The 18,602-nt window shown below is 45.4% G+C and overlaps 1 protein-coding gene across 1 annotated transcript in view; it reads left to right on the top strand.

Moving 5' to 3' along the window:
• SLC38A8 (solute carrier family 38 member 8) overlaps window positions 1–18,602 on the top strand; it is a 123,751-nt gene that overhangs the window by 86,110 nt on the left and 19,039 nt on the right. The gene's annotated exons all lie outside the window — the stretch shown is intronic.

Below are 18,602 nucleotides of genomic sequence, written 5' to 3'. Positions count from 1 at the left end.
CAGCTCCAACCTCTACTTCTGGACCCTAGGACGAGGCAAGATTCAAGCCCCTTGTTAATTAACCAGCGGAACAAGGTACCAGGCTTTGTTCCCAAAGAGAGAAGCCCGGATAGAGCAGACCGGCAGCCCAACACGGGAGACAGGGTGTCCGCCAAGAACCCATTGAAGTCCCATGGGTCAGTGTCTGCGGGCAATGGCTCCCTTTTGCGTCCAAAACAGCAGGGGAGCGGATTTCTCCCGTTCCACGTGGGGTTAATCCATACACCACAAAAACATGAGTGCAGGAGGAAGGGCCCCTACACTGCCAATCCGTGTGCGGGACCAGCACACCCCTCCAGAGGCAACCGGCATCCGGCCTTGGTTTACAATACGGACTTGGTGTGATTTCTTCCTAATAGCGAGTACACCGGTGTCATTCGGTCCAACCTGCCGTCAGTGCTCCAGCCCTGCTCCATACCTACACCTGGGCCCCGGGACAACACCTCTCCCCTACCCGTGGAGGGGATACCACCTTGCTGCCCCAACGTAATCGGTCCCGGACGCCGGCCCCGAGAGGCAGCAACGGTGCCACCATCCCATCACCGTAACCCACGGGTGGCGTCTCAGACAATCTCCCCTGTAAATACCCCCCTCTTTCACTGTGTGCGTGGACGAGCGGTTGCGCGAGCCCCGGGTCCTGTCACCACTCAACCCCCAGACACGATCCCGGACCCGAGCGTCACTCGAGCAGCCCTGGTTTCCACAGCGGAGGCGGCACCCGTATGCGACAAAGACAATGAGGGTCTATGCGCACAGAGTGATCATATTACCGATTGTTCTGTGGCAGATGTGCGGTCGGGTTGACTACAGGCTATGAAATGACTGTCAATGGGTTTCCAATTGGCCAATGGGCAAACAAGCAAGTTGTGCAAAATGTTTACAACATTTCAATTATTTTTTCTGGGCAGAATTCTTTACAAAAACTTCTTTGGGGCTCAGTTTACAATGTATTGCTATGGAGAGATCTCCATGTCCCCTCAGGGTTGTGATTGACAGGCTGCTGTGTATAGAACCGGGGGTCTGGGCATAAGACCCCTATATGGGGTTTCAGGGGGGGGGGGGAGCCCCCCTTGCATGATTATAGAGGAGAGGAGGAAACACCACCACACCCATCAAACAAGCCATCATGCCTACTAACCAAGCTTGTCACGCCCACAGGTCCTTCTACCCACTGGGATTTAGCCACAACCATGCCAGTATAGCACTGGCTGTAGGTTATATAAGAAATTCCTGGTGATTGGTTCCCTTTAAAGCACCCCTTCAGTGGCAAAATAAAAAAATAAATGCTGAAGTGCTGCAGTAATTATATACATTCAAAGAGTTTTCTTTATTTTCATGACTCTGAAAATTGTAGATTCACATTGAAGGCATCAAAACTTTTGAGCCGGATTGTGCCTGATGCAAAAAAACTGATGTGTGAAAGCAGCCTTCTTTTCATGACTCTGAAAATTATATTTTCACTGAAGGCATCAAAACTATGAATTAACACATGTGGAATGAAATACTTAACAAAACAGTGTGAAACAACTGAATATATGTCTTATATTCTAGGTTCTTCAAAGTAGACACCTTTTGCTTTCATTACTACTTTGCACACTCTTGGCATTCTCTTGATGAGCTTCAAGAGGTAGTCACCGGAAATGGTCTTCCAACAGTCTTGAAGGGGTTCCCAGAGATGCTTAGCACTTGTTGGCCCTTTTGCCTTCACTCTGCGGTCCAGCTCACCCCAAACCATCTCGATTGGGTTCAGGTCCGAGTGACTGTGGAGGCTAGGTCATCTGGCGTAGCACTCCATCACTCTCCTTCTTAAGGCCGCTTTACACGCTGCGTACCCGCCCTCATCATTTGTGCGTCATGGGCAAATCGCTGCCCGTGGTGCACAAAATTGCTTGGACCCATCACACGGACTTACCTGCCTAGCGACGTCGTTGTGACCGGCGAACCGCCTCCTTTCTAAGGGGGGCGGTTCATTCGGCGTCACAGGGACGTCACTAAGAGGCCGCCCAATAGAAGTGGAGGGGCGGAGATGAGCAGGACGTAACATCCCGCCCACCTTCATCCTTCCTCATTGCCGGTGGCCGCAGGTAAGGTGAGGTTCCTCGTTCCTGCGGTGTCACACATAGCGATCTGTGCTGCCGCAGGAATGACAAACAACATCGTACCTGCAGCTGCAACGGATAGGGGAGCATGTCAACGATAAACGATTTTGCACGATTTTGCGACCTTTTTTGATCGTACGTAGGTGTCACACGCGACATCGCTAACGAGGCCGGATGTGCGTCACGAATTCCGTGACCCCAACGACATCGGTTTAGCGATGTCGCTGAATGTAAAGCAGCCTTTAGTCAAATAGCACTTACACAGCCTGGAGGTGTGTTTGGGGTCATTGTCCTGTTGAAAAATAAATGATGGTTCAACTAAACGCTAACCGGATGAAATAGCATGCCACTGCAAGATACTGTGGTAGCCATGCTGGTTCAGTATGCCTTCAATTTTGAATAAATCCCCAGCAGTGTCACCAGCAAAGCACCCCCACACCATCACACCTCCTCCTCCATGCTTCACGGTGGGAACCAGGCATGTAGAGTCCATCCATTCACCTTTTCTGCGTTGCACAAAGACACGGTGGTGGGATCCAAAGATCTCAAATTTGGACTCATCAGACCAAAGCATAGATTTCCACTGGTCTAATATCCATTCCTTGTGTTCTTTAACCCAAACAAGTCTCTTCTGCTTGTTGCCTGTCCTTAGCAGTGGTTTCCTAGCAGCTATTTTACCATGAAGGCCTGCTGCACAAAGTCTCTTCTTAACAGTTGTTCTAGAGATGTGTCTGCTGCTAGAACTCTGTGACATTGACCTGGTCTCTAATCTGAGCTGCTGTTAACCTGCGATTTCTGAGGCTGGTGACTCTGATAAACTTATCCTCCGCAGCAGAGGTGACTCTTGGTCTTTCGTTCCTGGGGCGGTCCTCATGTGAGCCAGTTTCTTTGTAGCGTTTGATGGTTTTTGCCACTGCACTTGTGAACACTTTCAAAGTTTTCCCAATTTTTCGAACTGACTGACCTTCATTTCTTAAAGTAATGATGGCCACTCGTTTTTCTTTACTTAGATGTTTTTTTCTTGCCATAATACAAATTCTAACAGTCTATTCAGTAGGACTATCAGCTGTGTATCCACCAGACTTCTGCACAACACAACTGATGGTCCCAACCCCATTTATAAGGCAAGAAATAACACTATTAAACCTGACAGGGCACACCTGTGAAGTGAAAACCATTTCCGGTGACTACCTCTCATCAAGAGAATGCCAAGAGTGTGCAAAGCAGTAATAAAAGCAAAAGGTGGCTACTTTGAAGAACCTAGAATATAAGACATATTTTCAGTTGTTTATACTTTTTTGTTAAGTATTTCATTCCACATGTGTTAATTCATTGTTTTGATGCCTTCAGTGAAAATATAATTTTCAGAGTCATGAAAAGAAGGCTGCTTTCACACATCAGTTTTTTTTGCATCAGGCACAATCCAGCTCAAAAACTTATGCAACGGATGCGTTGAATAAAACGGATCCGTTGCATAAGTTTTTCCATGCGGCCCATCCGTTTGACGGATGCGGCTTGATACTGAGCATGCGCAGTTCAAAAAACCGCATCCGGCGGCCAGATGCGTTTTTTTTGCCGCAGGACGCCACACCTGGCGTCCATAAGCTTACATTGTAAATCGCGCTGCATCGCGCCGGATCCGGCGCAATGCGTTTTTTTCGCCGCACAAAAAAACGTGCCAGGCAACATTCCATCTGGCCGCCGCATGGGCTAAATATGCCGCATCCGGCAAAAACAGACGCAATGCAAGTCCATGCGGCACAATACGGAGCTAATGCAAGTCTATGCGGAAAAAATGCAACCGGCGACAAAAAAAAAAACGGTTGCGTTTTTTCTGCAGAGCGCCGTATTGTGCCGCTCAGGAAAAACCGGATGTGTGAAGGCAGCCTAAATTTGAATGAGAAGGTGTGTCCAAACTTTTGGTCTGTACTGAATATATATATATATATATATATATATATATATAATTTTTCAGAGTATCACCGAGAGATTATAGTCGGGTGCAATAATCCTTCACGAAAAGCATCCTACCGTCCATTCTAGATATTCAAAAAATCAGAAGGCAGCACTCCATTTTTCTTCAGGTTTGTCTTTCTTTAATGGCCCATAACACAGGACATTTTGGTCAGGAACTGACCTTTCTCCAACAGTGTTATGGGCCATTAAAGAAAGAGACTAATCGTGTCAATGCTTACCAATAATAATACAACCAGCCAAGCAAAAGGTATCATAAATATAGTGGTAACAATTAAAATATAACTTTTAATAGTTTATGATAAAATTTTAAACCACACAACATAAAGGGTTGTAAAACCAACCTAGAATAATTAGGCTCAATATAGGCTCCTACTATTACCGAAATAGGACAAATAGACACGGTAGGAGAGTCCCCCACCATGACAGAGAATATCGGAAGTGACAAAAAGGACTTAAAATGTCACACCAATATGCACACCAATATGTACTGCACATAAGTCCACAGTACTCAAAACAATTACCAGGACCCCAAAAAGGCCCCACTATAGTAATTAAAGAATAAAGAAGTTGTCCAGTGGAGGGGGGGGGGCAGACACTTCAGCCTCACAATACCCCTCAAGTGGCAACAATCTGACCTTAATATTTTCTTTAGACCTCCCAACGCGTTTCTTAATTCACTTAATCATCAGGGGACTGTGGTCAAGAAACCAAAGGTTTCAGTATAGTATGGACTTCCTGCATGGTGTGTCCGGGCATGGCCTATAGCCCCCCCCTCTGCTCCCCCCTCCACTGGACAACTTCTTTATTCTTTAATTACTTTAGTGGGGCCTTTTTGAGGGTCCTGGTAATTGTTTTGAGTACTGTGGACTTATGTGCAGTACATATTGGTGTACATATTGGTGTGACATTTTAAGTCCTTTTTGTCACTTCCGATATTCTCTGTCACGGTGGGGGACTCTCCTACCGTGTCTATTTGTCCTATTTCGGTAATAGTAGGAGCCTATATTGGCCCTAATTATTCTAGGTTGGTTTTACAACCCTTTATGTTGTATGGTTTAAAATTTTATCATAAACTATTAAAAGTTATATTTTAATTGTTACCACTATATTTATGATACCTTTTGCGTGCCATTAAAGACAAACTTGAAGAAAAAGTGCTGCCTTCTGATTTTTTGAATTTTTTTTGTATATAAGTGGTGAAAAAAAGTATTTAGTCAGCCACCAATTGTGCAAGTTCTCCCACTTAAAAAGGTGAGAGGCCTGTAATTGACATCATAGATAGACCACAACTATGAGAGACAAAATGAGAAAACAAATCCAGAAAATCACCTTGTCTAATTTGGCAAGATTTTTTTGGCAAATTATGGTGGAAAATAAGTATTTGGTCAATAACAAAAGTTATTATTATTATTATTATTATTTATTATTATAGCGCCATTTATTCCATGGCGCTTTACAAGTGAAAGAGGGTATACGTACAACAATCATTAACAGTACAAGACAGACTGGTATAGGAGGAGAGAGGACCCTGCCCGCGAGGGCTCACAGTCTACAGGGAATGGGTGATGGTACAATAGGTGAGGACAGAGCTGGTTGCGCAGTGGTCTACTGGGCTGAGGGCTATTGTAGGTTGTAGGCTTGTTGGAAGAGGTGGGTCTTGAGGTTCCTCTTGAAGCTTTCCACGGTAGTGGAGAGTCTGATGTGCTGAGGTAGAGCGTTCCAGAGTATGGGGGATGCACGGGAGAAATCTTGTACACGATTGTGGGAAGAGGAAATAAGAGAGGAGCAGAGAAGGAGATCTTGTGAGGATCTAAGGTTGCGTGCAGGTAGGTACTGGGAGACTAGGTCACAGATGTAGGGAGGAGACAGGTTGTGCATGGCTTTGTATGTCATGGTTAATGTTTTGAACTGGAGTCGTTGGGCGATGGGAAGCCAGTGAAGGGATTGGCAGAGTGGCGAGGCTGGGGAGTAGCGAGGGGAGAGGTGGATTAAGCGGGCTGCAGAGTTTAGGATAGATTGGAGGGGTGCAAGAGTGTTGGAAGGGAGGCCAGAGAGCAGGAGGTTGCAGTAGTCGAGGCGGGAGATGATGAGGGCATGCACTAATGTTTTTGAGGATTCTTGGTTAAGAAAAGCACGGATCCGGGAGATATTTTTGAGTTGTAATCGGCATGAGTTGAAGAGGGCTTGGATGTGTGGCTTGAAGGATAGAAGTTCATCTCAATATTTTGTTATAGATCCTTTGTTGGCAATGACAGAGATCAAACGTTTTCTGTAAGTCTTCACAAGGTTGGCACACATTGTTGGTGGTATGTTGGCCCATTCCTCCATGCAGATCTCCTCTAGAGCAGTGATGTTTTGGGCCTGTCACTGGGCAACATAGACTTTAAACTCCCTCAAAAGGTTTTCAATGGGGTTGAGATCTGGAGACTGGCTAGGCCACTCCAGGACAATCATATACCATTTCTTCATTGCCCTGGCAGTGTGCTTGGGATCATTATCATGGTGAAGGACCCAGCTATGTTTTATCTTCAGTGTATATATATACATATATACTGTATGTTACCGGCAATGTGTAAGAACAGGCATTCTATAGAATACCTAGGCAATGTATACAATGCCGGAAATGGGTCGTCAAAGTATGAAATACATCAGATGTTCATACATTTCCTGGTCATTCTATAGAATACCGAAATGACAAACAGGCGGAGTGTAGAATACTACAGGGGTCGTCCGTCCAAAAGTAGGTGGACAGAGCAGGCAGCAGAAGATCTATGAAGAACTGACTGACCTGAGCCAATGCTGCTAAAAATTGTGTTTTCCTGACGGAATCCACGTACCAAAAGCTAGTGAATGTTGTGACATTAGGCTAAAATACCTACTAAGAAGGAACCACGGGATTATTGGCAGCTGAAACGTTACGATGTCATTATAGTAGAAACCAAAAGTAAGTTAATTTATCCTGTTAAAATGGGCATCAGTGCTATCCAGTTTTACCTCAGAGATTCAGAACTATTTGATATGTAATGGCTAACTTTTCCAATCTGGGCATTATATCAGACTTTGCCTAAGCAGTTCTTGTCATTCTTTATAATACCTAGACATTTTATGTAATGCCTAGGAAAAGTATAGAACAACGCAGATATTTCATATCTTGCCTTGCCTGAAAACGACAGGGATTGTATACATTGCCTAGGTATTCTATAGAATGCTGGGTTTTCATACATTGCCTGTAACATATATTATATATATATATGTATATATATATATATATACATATATATATATATATATTAGTCTGAAAAATGAACTGTTATGTTTAAATGTTTATCATCTGATTTTTCTGTAGACCTACATATTATAACAGGTATAGTGAATTAATCTGTACCGTATATCTTCATTGACAAGCCAGAGGAATAATGTCAGGGGAGATGTCAGTGGCGAGTTGGTCAAATGCCCTTAGGCTATGTTCATTCAGTATATGTGACTTCATTTTAGCACATAAAATCTAGGTCGTTCCAAGCGTTTCCTTCTAATTTCACATATCTCCAAGCAGTGTATTGTCCCAAATAAGAAATTGAAGCCCAACGAAGTGACCCAATTTATTTTCATGGCACTGTTATAATATATGAGACTGCTTGTAATTTGCATCAGAATGCACTGATCTGGATACAGCGAATCCCTTATATAAATGGCCAGAACTGTGCTCACAGTGAAGAATAATGTTCTCTGTCCTGAATTAGTTTGTCTTTAGCATCCTGTACAGCTCTCAGGGCAGGTTCACTCTCGGAGGTCTTTTGCATTGTCTAATCCAGTACAGTGGAACCTTGGATTACAAGTAACCCGATTTGCGAGCGTTCCGCTAGACGAGCAAAGCTTTTCACAAATTTGTAACTTGGTTTACGAGCTGGCACTCGCAATACGAGCAAATGCTCACAGCGCACACTTCCGATTTTGTCCTGTCACTGTGCTCTGATCCGCCCCCGCTCTGTGTAAACCTGGAGGTAACTTTCAACCTACTGTATACAGTACAAAGAAGAGCCAGCATGCTCTGAGAGTGGCATGCATCATATAGAAGTGCAAACTCACGGATTTATTCCAACTGTACTATAATACAAAATGAGATTTTTAGCAAATAATTGATCAATTCTTTGAGCCACCCCTGCCACTCCAAATCTCGGAATGGAGGTCCTACTCCACATTATGTATTTCATGTGCCGTGCAGCCTCATAGATAAAAAAAAAACTTAAAAGCAGAACCATATACTGAAGCAACACATATGCCTGTAACCTATATATAACCGCTTCTTTGCCGCCCCCGTGTCAGCAGCCGGGCTGCTCGGATCCGGATCCGCGGTGGCTCGAGGGGAGTCTGGACCCGGGGATTGTGCGGCCACTCAAATGAAGGGGGTATTTACAGGGGATTATGTTTAGAGTTTGTGACACCACCCGTGGTGTGTGGTAATGTGGAGTACCACTGCTGCAATTGGGAGTACCCGGGGGCGATAGAGTGAGGCAGCCAGGTGTTAGAACACTCCACGGGTAGGGGGAATGCCCAGGACTCCGTGATGATAGCTGGGGAGTGCCGTTGGGTGCGAAGGGGGTCACTTTCATACTCACTCAGTCCAGTAACTGACACCGACAACTGGATAAACCAAAGTTCTGAATACCGCTGCCGCTGAGGGGAGCTAGTTCGGGTCCCGTCCTCAATTGTGCTGCCTGGTGATCCGTGACCTTCCTCCTGGCACTTAGTTCACTTCTCTGTTGGTCCCAGTAGTGTAGAAGTAGTCGGGTCTCGTTCTCCAGTATGGCTAACTGTGGGAGCTTGCTCTCAGGGTTCACACTTGGGATTTTCTGGACCGTTTTTGTGGAAAGTCCTATCTACCTCATTGTGCTAGTACCCCGATTTTGGAGCGGGTGGAGAGCGGATCCTGAAGGCTTCGTTCTCGTCGGGTAAGTTGTCAGGTTGCCTGAAGCTACTCCCTGACCTAGGGTCAAGGTACCCCGTTGTTCCCTGGTCCCAGTCCAGTGATGGTACAAGGCCGCCAGCTGTCGTCCTCGACAGTTCCATGCCCCTTGTTATGATCCCCTGCGACCGTGGGTCCAGCTTCTACTAGGTCCAGGCCACCGCCTGCTACCTAGGTGTTTCCAAGGAGCCCGGCTCCTGACCTCCTCTCTCCTTCACTACCAACACGCTTCTCTACTCTCCTACTCCCATTCTACTGACTTCTCTACTACTCCTGACACTCCTGACCTACCCTTAACCAACTCCCCAAGTGGGTGACCCTATTCCACTCAGGCCATCCACTGGTGTGTCTGGTGGGTGTGGTGCAGAGTGTACCTAGGATTTTAATCAGCTGATGTAGGCAACACCATGTAGTTGGGGACCCATAACCAAGGAGGAGGTGGATACTGCACAGAAGGGGAGATTGCACAATACCCTGTGATGACCTGATAGGCCAGGGTGTCACACTTCCATGTTGCAAAAAGAGGCAACTGCGGATAAAAGGTCAGCCCCCTTTTCCTTGTTTAAGTATAGTATTCCTGTCATGATCTTTGCATGACTCAGCCGTCGCCATATTCCCACTCAGGGTCTCAGGTCGTGAGGGGCTAGTCCTTGCTGCCTCGCTCGGTTAGACAGGATGCTATATCCTGGCACTGCACCACCAATGCTTCACCAGTGATATTTCCAGCTCAGCTGCGTTACGTTCCTGTGAATGACCTATGTTCTGCCCTGTTCCGTCCTGACCTCTATCTTACACCTGAACTGATTTTACTCCCGTCTCCCCACTGACCCAATCTAACCTCTGTCTCCCTCCGGACCCAACCTGACTCCGACCTGTGTCAACTGTCTTGTCCTGGTCTCCTCCTCTGTTCCCCTCCAGTCGCGAGTCCTTTTATGTTTGTTCATCTTTTTGCTCATTTCCCTCTGATCTGTGTCCTCGTACCCTCCAGTGAGCTTGCCTGCTTACTGCTCTCTTAGGTGAGCTTCAGTGCTTCCTTTCAGGGCAGCATTACATTAAATCAGGCTTGTTTTACTACCTTATCGCCCCCTAGTGGTTGGTCTGCTAACTACTCCTTTAGTTAGCTCCAGTGTCTAAATACAGTAAATATTTTTGGGTTGTGGAACGAATTATCTGCGTTTCAATTCTTTCCTATGAGAAAATTTGCTTTGATTTAAGAGTAACCTGGTTACTATAAGAGCACCCTTCCGGAACGAATTAGGCTCGTAAACCAAGGTTCCACTGTATATATCTCTTTATAGTGGTCAGATACTAGGTTCTATATAAGAAAATACATCCGTCTCCTGGCTGTCAGCATTAGGATGTAGCGAACAGCTTGATGCAATAGAGATCAAAATGTCCCAACCATCTTATGGTGCTTGGTAATGTCAGCTAGGACATATGGGCTGATACTTGTTTGCCTTTCCATGACCCTAGTGTAGCGCCCCACAGGACTTGCAAGGCTACCTGTCACCGGGCCAGTAGTATTTTGGGGTTGCTGTGACTGGCCTGACCCGGCTCCGTGGCCTCATCGGCTACATAAAAAGAGGATGCATGGGGGGTGGGGGTTTTGCTTTTCAGCGCCACCCGTGGTGCGCGGCCAGGGATCAGTCGCCGGTGCGAGATGTTGCTCTCCTCCGAGGCTGATGTTACCGCAGCTCAGATGGTCCAGCTACCCAAAAGGTGGAGTGAGCCCCAGGGAGGACGGTGGTGATGGGGGGGAAGGGCCGTTTGTGCCGAAGCGCGGGTCGATGGTGCCGGTGATAAGATGCTAAGGCAGCGGTCGCGGGTCCAGGTCTTTTACTCACAGTTCTTAGGATGCTGCCCTCACGGTACCAGTCACTGCCGTACTGGGCCCCAGCCGATCCCGGATAAATCAGAGGTCACCACCAGTGTTGTGGAGCATCTGAGAACTTCCTCCTTGCGCCTTGTAGTGTGGATCCCCATGGCGTGAAGCTACTTGGGGACCCCAGTGTTCTTGGCTTTAGTTACCATCCCGTTCACAGCCAGCACGAAACAATTATGGGCCCGACCGTGGTCTTGACTCCTGTCTCTATATGCTGCTGTGCCCCGGGATCTCTGTGGTGGTGGGCAATGGGACATGAAATCCCCCTTCCCTGCAGATTCTGGTAGTCCAGAATATGTTCTACCCTAGGGCGCTGCACCCTGACGGCACCGATCCTGAAGGGGCTGTTGGGGTTCACCCTCCGGCTACCGTGTTGCTCCTCTGTCTCACCAGCTCCACCCGGTCATCTCCTATTTCTCCCAGTCTGCCCAGTCCTTTCCAGTCTGCCCGGTCCTAACGGAGGGAGCTATGAAGCACGCCCCTCTGCCGCCGTGGTCCTACGAGGCCATGATGACCTGGCACTCTCCTTCTCTCCCCCAGGATAGCGCTGATGCACTCATCTTGGGCGGTCTTTTTGAGGGGAGCTGTGAAGCACACCCCTCAGTGACCTGACTTCTCCCGCATCTCAGACTGATCTGAAGTGATTTTCTGTGTGTTCTGTAACTTCTCCAGTCAGCCCCCACCTTCCTGATGACTCACCCTTACTAGGAATAACCCATTGCTATGGTGACCACCTGTGTTGTGTAACTGCTGACTGGCTGTGTTGTGTAAGCTCTGAGCACCAGTGGTTAACCTCTTCTTACACGGCATAAGTATTGCACCTTAAGACAGATGCAATACAATGTGGCGACTAAAGTCTCAGGGGTGCCACACTAGTCCTTGCACCATATTGTCATAGTGTTGGGGTCTACTTAGTCCTTCACATTCTCACCACTCAGTAATGCACCAGTAGGGAATAGTCTTTACTGGAGTCTCTATCCCGTAGTGCTCCATAGCAGCCATAAGAGCTTTTTATATAACTTTCACTCTTAGATTCGTTGTGATGTCTGATCTCATTAATCTCTGGATATGAACCTCTCCTCAATTCATTCATGTTTTTTTAAGTATCTAGAGACCTATCACCAAGCTTCGCATATAAAATTTGCTGCAGTCCAGTGATAAAACGATACGTCCTGGAAATTAGTACAGCTTCTAGATTATATTCATTATTTTCAACTGTTACTACATCTCCCTGCTTGATATTAGGGCAACGTGGTCTTGTAGTTTCCCATTTACGATAAAACTGCTAAGCCAACTGAGACCACTAGATGGCATTGCAGTTTCCCTATGAAATGTATGTGAATATATTCATGCCAAAAACAGAAGTAATCTTGGAGAAATATCTTGGTTTATCTTTAGGAGATAATAAAATTAAAGTTTTGTTAGAAATGGAGAGGTGGTGAGAGTGATGGCTAGTGATATGGAGGTGTGAAGTGTGTCCATGTAGTGAGTCAGAAAGTAGTTGTTAGATTGAGTTTTAATGTAAAATGCCTGAATATTCTTATCAGCTTAAATTCACAGATTTTTCTCTGTCCTTAAAATCTTTAAGTATTAAATCTGTCATACTGTGTCCAGGTCCCGAGATGTTTTCCCACAGGCGGATGGTGATGAGTACAGTTCTGATGAGGAGATTCCTTTAGAGAAGCACTCCCATCAAAGTTTTTATCCTCTGAATATTTTGCAGTCATCATATTATATAGTACTCTATACTTACAATTGCTCATTTTGCTCTTCTACCCAGTTAATTCTTTATTTCCAGTAGGTCTATAACAGCATAAGATTAAAAGTAGACAACGTAAATTCTTCTAAGCTCTATGTAGAAACAGGAAGTCTACTTTCCCTGCATGAGTCATCACTGCAAAAGTCCCTGGCAGGCCGGAGGAGTGGAGCATCTGGGTCAGGCACTTAAGAGTGGAATTGTGACGCCCCTGACTACATCAGGGTGTCACAGGGAACTGAACCCCTGTCTCTCAGGGTGCAGAACTCACCCTCCATGGTTCTGGGATACTAACTACTGGTATTGCTTCCATCAGCACTCAAATCCTAACCACACCTCACACCACACCCTGTCATGCACACCAGTGGGTGGTCTAGCTGGAATAGGGCCACCCACCTAGGGGTCAGGCAGACTGGTGGGAGGGAGGAAGTCAGTTCTAGAGTAGCCCTCAAAGAGTGAGGAGCTGAGGGAGTTGGAGCTCCCTGTGTGGCCTTGCTTAGGTCGCAGACGGTGGTCTGGGACCAGAGGAGTCGGAGACCTGGTCGCAGGGTATTGGGAGAGGGTACCCAGACTAAGGGGTACTTTGCATGCTGCGACATCGCTAGCCGATGATAGCGATGCCAAGCGCGATAGTACCCGCTCCCGTCGCACGTGCGATATCTTGTGATTGCTGCCGTAGCGAACATTATCACTAAGGCAGCTTCACACGCACTTACCTGCCCTGTGACGTCGCTCTGGCCGGCGACCCGCCTCCTTCCTAAGGGGGCGGGTCATGCGACGTCACATGGCAGGCGGCCAATAGCAGTGGAGGGACGGAGATGAGCGGGACGTAAACATCCCGCCCACCTCCTTCCTTCCACATAGCTGCTGGAGGCAGGTAAGGAGATGTTCCTCGCATCTGCGGCTTCATACACAACGATGTGTGCTGCCGCAAAAACGAGGAACAACATCGTACCTGTCGCTGCAGCGAAATTATGGAAAGGACCGACACTGCACAGGACACCGATTTACGATGCTTTTGCGATTGTTTAATTGGTGCATCTAGGCTTTACACGTTGTGACGTTGTTACTGGCGCCAGATGTGCGGTCGATTTGACCCCGACGATATCGCAGTAGCGATATCGCAACGTGCAAAGTACCTCTTAGTTTTGGAGAACGGTGGGCACCGGAAAGTCCAGTAACTGGACCAGTACCGAGCACGGCAGGGTACAGGACCCTAGATCAGGGAGTAGCTTCACATAACCTGATAATTCACCTGTGGAGGATAGTCTCTTTATGAACTTTCCCCAAGAGCTCAGAGATCAAAGGCATCAACACAATGAGTGGGATAGGGCTTTCCAGTGTATGCAGCCCATTGAATTCTCAAGTGTCAGCCATCGAGACTACAGCACCAATATATCACTATAGGGAGCAGGACCCTGACAGCTTCAGGCCTAGGAGTCACTCAGGAACATCTACACAATTGTGCATGGAGGCAGGCTCCGGACCACTAAGCAATACCAGCGGGGGCGGACACCCGGATGGGCTCCACAGAGTGGCAGCGGCATCCAGAGACTTGGTTTTCTTCTGTGTCAGAGTCTGCTTATTGGCCGCACTAACAACTGCACCGCCTGAGTGAGTACACTTGCCTCCCCGAGTCCTGACCTGCCCAGATCACCTCCACCACATCATTCACCATCCCTCCGGAGCTCCGGGGCCTTCCCTACCCGGGGAAGGACCACCATCTCGCTACCCCGCTCCATTGGCAGCGGCGGTACTCCCCTACTGCACACGACGAGTGGCATTGCGAACTGGCCCCTTGTAAATATTTTCCCCTTTTTATTTGAGTGGCCGCTGAGCCCCGGGTCCAGGTACCCTCGAGCCACAGCAAAACCCCCAGATCCGAGCACTCAGACTACTGTAAGGGGTGGCACAGAATGATTTGTGCAGGGACAAGTAACTTCCAGTTCCTATATAGAGCAGACAAAAGAGAAGAATTAACTGGGTAGTAAGGCAAAAGAAGCAATTCGAAGTGCACAGTGCTATATAATTGCCACACTAGGTATGGGGAAATACCAAGACCATGGCAAGAGGGAAGGGAAACCTGTGTCTAGGAATAGGGAAAATGGTGACCCCTGACCAAACCTACTGCCGGTCCCTGTGGACCCTCACCACCCTAGATAGGTTCTGCACCTATGCTTTGAGCCAAATACCTGACCCTAGGTATTCCTAGTGCTGGGCCCTAAATAGGGAACGGATGGGATGAGCTCTTCATCAACCCCATTAAAGAACTATAGAGGAAACAAGGGGGACACACAGGGGGAAAAGCGTGAACTAATTATCATTAGATGACTCAGGTAGGAATTCAGCAGACCTTTCGGCAACGATACCACAGAGGAGTAAAAGCCACCTGCTTGCAACCAAGGCTTGAATGAACTGAAAATATCACCAGCACAGTCCAAAGGAAGAAAGGGGTATTTAAACACCGAGAATACTGGCAATCAACAGCTGGGTGGAAGTCGAGCTCCTGCTGGGTCCAAAACGGAGAGAGATTAATCCAACAGGAAAGCTACCTATACCAATGAATACGAACAGCAGGAGCAATAGAAAGTCAGGGAGCATTCTGCGCAGCCAGATGCTGTGACCTTCTATGGCCAGAAAGCACAAGACTGTCTGTCAAGCGTGATACACCCATGACAATAATATGATGACTCCATTATATTAAGAGGATAAAACGTTGATGACAGTGCATTTTTAAGTTTGGTGCTTGTAGGAGAGAAGTGGTAGATCTGGAAATATATCTTTTACAAAATAATAAAATGAATCATTTTCAACCTTCACACTTTCCCCTATGGCTTTTTTAGACTCTATATCTTCCTGCTCTTTCATGAATTAACACATGTACAGTATATTAGCCACATTGGTCAGATTCCGATGCGATGTTTTCTATTGAAGTGTCTAATGAGCGTGTGCAAAGGTCATTTGGGAGGGGAGTGGAAGCAGGGTCAGTTGTGACATTGTCTATTGTAATTGGTGGATCCTGTGTTATCAGCTGTATATAGAGGCGGTACCTGTCAGTGCATTTTTCCTCTGCAGATAAAGAGCCTATTGAAAACTCTTTCTGGGAGGTCTAAAAAAATCTCCAGTGGTCAGTGTGATTACAAGATTACTAAACTGTTATGGGAAAAAAAATCATTGCCAATAAAGTACATGTAACACAAAAACACAATTTAATCAATAGGTAATTTTCTAAAGATAGTTTCTTTTTAAAGGGAAACACAAAAACCTAATATAAACAATTCGATAATTTTCTGATCACATTTCCTTTAAAGTAGATTCACAGGTCCCATTGCCCATGCGGTGGTTTGATCCAGGTGGACAGTTTGGGGCTTATATTCTAGGTAGCTCACATTTTATCGGCATGATATTACAATGTCTTACTCATATTTCTGTTCCCTAGAGTCCATTATGTCCAAACATCTGCAGCATATTGTCACATGCATGAATGGGTGTCTATCCTGGTATTTTATACAGTAGATATCTGAATATTTTTAGTTTTCCAATTACAATCCATTGCAGTTTTTAATATATCATGTCAAAAGCCTATAGACCAATGCAAGCAGACAAGCCTGCGACTGGCCTGTCATATGTAATTACAAGCCCATACACCTCATCAAATGATCAAAGTAAAAAGGAGTCAGATACTGAATCCATTGTCTTGTGTCACTGCAATATCATGGGAGCAGGAGCCATGTGATGTGTTCTTGGTGCTCTAATACTGTCATACAGTACACACATATAGTAGATCATTCATTATGCACTAGAGAATAAAGCCTGCTTTACACGTTACAATTTATTGTGCGATCGAATTTGCGATCGCACCTGCCCCCATCATTTGTGCAGCACGGGCAATTTGTTGCCCGTGTCGCATAATGCTGTAACCCCCCGTCACATGTACATATCTATTAAACTACCATAACCACTGAGGAGGTTACCTAATCTGGGTCTTTAGAATTAATCGATCATTTTTATTGTTTAAATTTCTGAATTTCAAGAGCTATAAAGTTTACGGACTTGACCCCTGGCCCTACATAAATCAAAGGGAGACCCGAAATTCTGTGCTGTAAAATGATGGTAATATGGGCTAGGTGCTGTAAAAGGAAGAAAAATGGTGGCAATAGCTCTGCATACAAATGTGGGTAGGAAAAAACAAACAAAAAAGTCCCTCCTATTTTTGAAAACCACAACAGGTAAAGCACACAGATGCGGCGGGTTGCAGCCCTCAGCGGTCTACTTTGCCTTGGCTGGTTATCAAAAAGGGGTGAACCCACACCATTTTTTAAAATTATTTAAATAGATAAAAAAACAAAGTGAGATCCCCTCTATTTTTGATAACCAGCCAAGGTAAAGCAGACAGTTGAGGGTTACAGCCAGCAGCAGTCTGCTTTACCTGCTCTGGTTATCAAAAATAGGCATGTGATGCTCATTCAAACTCACCTGTGGCAAGCAACAGATGTAGGCAATGTGAAAATTACACCTGAAACCAGATAAAAAGTTGCTTCGATATTTGCATTGTGTTTCGTGTCTGTTTGCCCCACACTAAGCATGATGAACATAAAGAGGAGAAAAAAAAACACTGTCTGAGAATTTTGATTCTGAAGTCCATCTCCAGAGATCTTGATGTTCCTGTCCACATTGAGCAGCATAATCAAGAAGTTTACAACCCATGGCACTGTAACTAATCTCCCTGGACGTGGATGGTAGAGAAAAATTGGTAAAGGTTGATACAGAGGATCGTCTGTCTGGCAGATAAGCAAACCTAATCAAGTTCCAAAAAAATTCAAGCTGTCTTGGAGGTTCAGAGTTCATCAGTGTTAGTACTAACTATCCATTGACATTTGAATGAAATTAAACTCTATGGCAGGAGACCCAGGAGGACCCCACTGTTGACACAGAGACATAGAAAAGCTATTTTAACCCAAAAATTAGAAGTATATACCAAGATTCACTTAAATTCAAAAAGCTATTAGCATATACCTCAATAATCTACCAAACTTGATATCCCAATAAATACAACATACCTTATCAAAAAATATGAGTCTTCATTGATGACTGATAAACAACATAAACCACAAGAGACAAAGAATGAAATATTTTAAAAAAAAACCTGTAGGCATGGAAAGCAGGTCATACTCTGCAACTACATAATTACTGTATAATCAATTATAAATGGGGAATTTTTCACCTTTATGCTAGTGATAGTCAATATCAAATTCAACATATATATATAAATATAACATGTCACAGATGATGCACCCAAAGCCATTAAGCCATTTATAATAATTAACACTTTGTATATAGCATCATCAGTGGAAACCGCCCCATTATACCATCACACAAAGAAACCTGATGCCATGATGTACTGAGTATGACACTGCTCCCCCGCCACACACTCCAAGTGTCATACTCAGTACACCATGGCATCAGGTTTGTTTGTGTGATGGTATAATGGGGCGGTTTCCACTGATGATGCTATATACAAAGTGTTAATTATTATAAATGGCTTAATGGTTTTACGTGCATCATATGTGAAGTTCCTTTTTTATATATATATATATATATATATATATATATATATATATATATATATATATATATAAAATTTGATATTGACTATCACTAGTATAAACATAGAAAAGCTAGACTGCGGTTTGCCAAAATGTACTGCTGGGAGAACACACCCTTTCCAACACTTTCGTCCCTGACTCTATTTAGAAGGGGTGTAGATGGGCTCTATCTTGAGCAGACAGAAGATGGTACTATGTCAACTGTTATTTTGTTTTGTCTGTACAGTATGATCTCTTAGTTATTTGTCTCAGTTGCTTTTCTCCTGTAAACATTCATGCC

Source organism: Anomaloglossus baeobatrachus, chromosome 10, assembly GCF_048569485.1.
Source record: "Anomaloglossus baeobatrachus isolate aAnoBae1 chromosome 10, aAnoBae1.hap1, whole genome shotgun sequence".
NCBI lineage: Eukaryota > Metazoa > Chordata > Amphibia > Anura > Aromobatidae > Anomaloglossus > Anomaloglossus baeobatrachus.
This window is presented reverse-complemented; position numbering and strand designations above follow the sequence as displayed.